This window comes from Parasteatoda tepidariorum, chromosome 2 (genome assembly GCF_982258835.1).
Source record: "Parasteatoda tepidariorum strain Cologne lab strain chromosome 2, Ptep-v5.0, whole genome shotgun sequence".
NCBI lineage: Eukaryota > Metazoa > Arthropoda > Arachnida > Araneae > Theridiidae > Parasteatoda > Parasteatoda tepidariorum.
The window spans coordinates 89,357,980-89,364,049 of NC_141756.1; positions in this window are offsets into that span (position 1 = coordinate 89,357,980).

Consider the following 6,070-nt stretch of genomic DNA (forward strand, 5'->3'; position numbering starts at 1 on the left):
TTTATTCATAAATCAAGCAGGACAAGTTCAATATCAGATAAATGGAAAATTCATTTGATCGAAACTACCAGTAAAAGTTTATTATGTTTGTTTAGGAACAAAAAATGAAGACTTGTAGATGGAGAGCTCTTTCTCTTCATTTAGAGTTAGGGGTCCGGCTTTTTTCACTTCAAACAGTTGATGTAACCTTTACAAGGTGCATTTACCAAGTGATAATCGCTTTAGATGCTCATAGAAACAAGCGATGAGTTCGAGCGCCGACGGAAAGGTAATAAGTTCGATTCTTGTTCTAATGATAGTGAATTCGAAAAATGGTCATAATAGGTTCGAGTACTGATTAAATGACAGCGGGTTTTAAATTATAGCAGGTACGAGTATTGATTAAATGGTAAAGGGTACGTTTTTAGCTCTTATTATAGTGGATTCTACAGCTGGACATTATGGATTCAAGTACTGACAAAAAGACAGTGGGTTCAATACTACTTGCTCAAATCTTAGCGTCTTCGAGTACTGATAAAATGGTAACGGGACCAAGTACAAGTAACGATAAAAAGATAGTAGGTTCGAATGTTTTATCTGACTCAAAATTGTTAGAAAATGTATATTTTATTTATTTTCTTCAAAATTCATTCAAGATATATTTTAGGGTAAACAGTTGGCGTACTTCAATTGATTTTATTTTTGTTGTTGTTGTTAATTTACGTCGCACTAGAGCTGCACAATGGGCTATTGGCGACGGTCTGGGAAACATCCCTGAGGATGATCCAAAGACATGCCATCACAATTTTGATCCTCTGCAGAGGGGATGGCACCCCTGCTTCGGTAGCCCGACGACCTGCACGCGAAGTCGAGCACTTTACGGCAGAACAGTTTAACGAGGACCAATACCGCACACCCTCGGTCCCTACCTGCACACTGACAGCAGCCAGTGATGCTTGACTTCGGTGATCTGCTGGGAACCGTGTCTTAACGATCAGTCCACTGCGGGACTAAAATAAATTATTTAAGCTATATGATGTAACGCATCCATAGTTAACCAGGACTTCTTTAGCATATCCTAATCCTTGATACCGCCATCAACAGATTAATGGGATAAGCTTAAATAAAAAAACAATATTTAAATATTTTCTCGCTTTAGCTTTCAAGCAATATGTTTCGTTCAATCAGATTTCAATTCTAGAAGTAACGAAATTACTGAGAATTTTCCTAGGAGAAATATAGGAAAAATTTTTATTCATAATTTCTCTAAAAAAAAAGTATGTTAAGCCTATCGCTGCGTATTTTTTAAATTTTTTTTTATCAAAACGGATTAAAGAATTTGCGCATTTTTTATTACATATTTCAAATCAGATAATTATTCTAAAAATTGCCCAACTTTGAATTCTTCTTACAATTTTCTATATTTAGTTTTTGCTGTTAAACAAAATCAGGTTTTCCCTGATAACAAAATATACTATAATATTATCTTGCAAACTGTGCTAAAGTTGAAAAATCATTTTAACAAACATTTTTTACATTATTCGCTAAAAATATTTAAGTCATATTAAAAAAAAGAAGAAAAAAAAAAACAGCAGCTTTCTTAAAGTTAACGGTGTATTACAAGAACTTTAAATAAAATTGCGGTTTGAATTTATTCATTTAAATAAGACATAAAAAACTTATTTTATACGATAAGACAGGCGCTTTGCACGGAGTAATTTTAATATAGCAAAATGCTTTTGAATTCTTATCAGCTATTGACAATTATTTTAAACGAGTGTTAATTTCGAGAAAAAAAATTAAATATTAATACAAATTAGACAAAATATATTAGTATATATCGGGAAAAAAACTACACTGCTGGCCACAGTAAATGCAACACCCTAAAGGAAGCATGCCAATAATATGAAATTTGCAACGGAGGTGCGGAGGTGAGATATGCAAATGATTAGAATTTCAGTGCATACGCACATTACTCACACCTGTGGAGCCACTTCAAAGCGCTATTTAAGGCTAGGAGATTTCGACGATTTCAAGTTCGGCAATTGTGTTTTTCTTGTGGTTTCTTCAAAAAACGATCAATTATGCCTCGTAGAAAACAGCGATCATCTTTTAACTCTTTAAAGACCCAAGCAGAAGAAAATTTACCACTGTAAACATCCTTAGTTTTTCACTCGCAAATGAACTCACCCATTTTGTTGGGGGCTATCTTTGGACATTTGCTTCACAGCTGGCAAGAGTATCCCCCACGTCACTAATAAATCAAAGGCGTGCTCATCTTGACAGTGGAACTTCCTGGCATTCAAACTAACAATCGGCTTGTAAAAATCGCTTATTTTTCCCCCCATTGAACAATTTTCTCGTTAACTATTTTAAAGCGAGAATAAAGAGATTTTTATATCTTTTTCCCAAATCTCCTTTTTAATTATTATTTATTTATTTTTCTTCATTTTTTTTAAGTTTCTGTTTATTTTTTCTTAAAACTGATTATTTTGAATGGATATGTAATACAAAAAAAAAAGTTTTATTTTTAAAATGTGTTGAAAGATCAGCTTTCTAAAAGTAACAAAAACATTTTAAATTTTTTTATTTTTTTTATGAGTTAATATTAACTGAACTCGCGTTCTTTTCAGTTTTAAGAATCAAATAAAGCTTCGATTATATTGAAGTTCGTTAATAGAAATGTTTTTGTAAAATATTTATTTGAACTATTTTCCTGATTTGAATACGTGGAAGAATAATAGAAATAACTTTCCAAATGCGTAAATATTTAGGTGTAACTGTAACAAGAGACGCTGAAACTGGAAATTACTGTTTATTAATTACTGTGAAAAGCCGATGACTACCCATAATATGAAAGTATGATTATCCATCACTGGAATTTGAACCTGGTTCCCCTCAGCGAAAGGCGGATGTTCTATAGCCTGAGCCGCAACGGCTTTACATCACATTTTTAGAACTAATGATATTATGACTACAATTTTGAGTAAGGAATATCATAACGAAAAATCAAGTTTTTTGCAGTAATTGGATTTTTTACCGCTTGTTAGTAAAGATTTAGAAATCAACTGAAAAAAGGAAATTGTAATACTTCTTTTTAATATTAATTACAGAATTTTAAAAAAAAAAGCATTTAGCATTTTTTACAGAGTTCGTACTATTTTAAACGAAATATTTTTATTCATTGATCTATCAAATTAATCCTGCCGCCGAAACAAATAAAATTGTTTAACAAATAAAATTTACTTAATTTCTTTTCTTACGTAATGTAATAAAAGCTTTTTAAATAATAAATAATGAGTTCCTTCATTTATATTAATTTAGAAGTTTTTCCGTTTCGCATAACGAAAATGGGTGCATGTTAGCTATTTCTCTTTTATGTATATATATATATATATATATATATATATATATATATATATATATATATATATATATATATATATATATATATATATATATATATATATATATATATATATATATGTAATTTTTTTTTTCTTTCTTATTTTTTTTAAAAAAAAAAAAATAATAAGGAAACCTAAATTTCTTGTAGGTGGTATCTTTGGTATTATTTAGTAGTATATCTAAATAATGTTTTTTGAAATGCATATAAATGAAATATATGAATCAATCTGAATTATTTTGATTGATGTCTGGTTTTATCCATAACTATGCTACCTACACCTTTAAAGCCATATTTTGCTCAACATAAAATTTCTGAAATATCTTGAAACATGAAAATAGTTTACTTATACCGCTCTTTACATTGTTAAATTCATTTATGGTGACAAAAAAATTATTTTCGTAAACAAATAAATATCGGATAATTCAGCAATAATACTGTTTTAAGAATAATAACAAATCAGACAAAAAAATTAACGATTAAATAAGGTATGGTACTCTTTAGCTGGTGGGTTTCTTTTTATTTTCTGAGATTAGAGATTATCTTTCAAAATTGCTATTAAATTAAATTATTTATTTATTTGAATAAACCATTGACAGGGTGAAATTTATCATTGCAAATGAGTGTATTGTCAATTCTATTTAACTACCTGCACTCAATTACACACTTTACCTACTAATCACATGAGAGTACTACCAGATGGTTGCAAATAATAACGGCGTATAGTGCTTGGAAATAGATTCCTAGTATTTTTCAAACAAGATAAGTTGCTATTGTCAATGCCTATCTATTTACTTCACTTTTCGGCTTAGTCACAAAAGAACACAAATATGCCATCCTTTCGCCGTTCAGTGACCAAGGAAGATCGCTTTCTGCACTTCTCCTGACTGATGGCTTTCATTTCGAAATCTTCTATTTGTTGCATTCAAACTCGTTTTTAACAACTAATGATTTAAAAGGCTCATTATCACCTAATTCTTTTCTCTAATAAATCAGTTAATTTTGAAATTTTTCCATAAATATATATTAGATATATATTGAAACAATTTTGCTCAATTTTTAAGTCAACTAAAGTATCTAACAATTTGACTTAAGTAATCAAAAGAGTGACTAACAATTAAAATTGCACCATTTAGAAAACTCCAGATAATAGATACTTACTATTATGTATCGTGATTTGAAGATAATTTTTTTACCTGGATGCTTTTTGCTGCTATCTGATCCAGGACGCAAAATTTATTATATACATAATTTATTCATTTATTACATAATTTACTATAAGATTATTCAATTAAATTAAATTCTTATCATCAATGTAAAAAAAAGCAATAAACTTATTTTTAAGCTGATTTGGAAATTGTAATAGTAGTAAAAAAGTAAATAATGATTAACAGGCTCTGGTTTACAATTAGAATATATAACTTGTTTTGTTTCTCAAAGAAAATGTATTCGAATTTAAAAAGCTATTTTCATAACAATTAATTATTTACAAACATTACAGGTGAAATCTGAAAAACCATTTCATTCAGGAAGATCTACGATATTGTTTGACCATACCTAGTGAATTACTGATATACAATAACTGCATTATCAAAAATGCTTACATAAAAGTGAGATAACATTTTAAAAATTCCCTTACATGAAAGTAATTTCCTGTAAACAATAATTTTATATAATTTATTATCCTTAATAAATAATTCATTTTATTTTGAAAGCATTTTAAGTATAAAATCACTGAAATTTAAGATTCGAAAGTAATAGGAAATCAATACCAAAAAGAACGAAATTACTACAACACAACGATGCAAATATAATAGAATAAAACGAAATAGAAAAAAAAAAGAAAAAATTATTATTTTTTTTAAATATTTGTATAGTATTTAAAATTATATAAAAAGGCATTTTAATGTATGCATTATATTACGTTAATCATAAATTTAGATAGAATTGAATTCAGTTTTCTTTAATTGAGCATAAAATGGAAATTTTTATAGGAATTTTAAGATTTAAAATTTTTTTCGCTGCAGTAAAACAAAGTCTAAAACAACTTTCCTCGTTCAAGTTTAAAAGATACATTATTAATATAATGTATTTTAAATTATTTTATCTATTCTCTAAAACTCACTAATAAAAAGCACACTGTAATAAAATTGATTACTGAGAAACACCAAACAGCATAATAGAGAACAAAACGGAAATAAATAAAATATTTAAAAAGAAAAACATATTAAAATTTTATTAAATGATAGAAATATTAATTTTTTTTTTTATTCAAGAATCAAAATTTCTATGAACTAATGATAACATTATCATTAAAATATCAGTGATTAACAGAAAGCATTATACAACGTTGGCTTTATCCAAATGTTTTTCAGTAATTTCGGTATTTATGATGGTGCACTTTTAATTATATAACAAATTTGCGTTTGGTAGTCAACAGTTAACACATTGCAATTTTATTAAAATGATATTTGTTTTAGTGGACGCGGGGATTTCAAAAATAAATTCCCAAAAGCCCACCATTCCCGAATTTTTAATAAATAACCAAATCAACAAATCTGGGATTTTGTGTTTCTCTAAAACCACAGGGGGAAATGGTTCTAAATAAAGCGTGAAGTTCGCACACCTCTTTCCTTTTGACTGTCAATGAGTTCCTATGCATCACTGTCAAGCAGCTCACCCCCT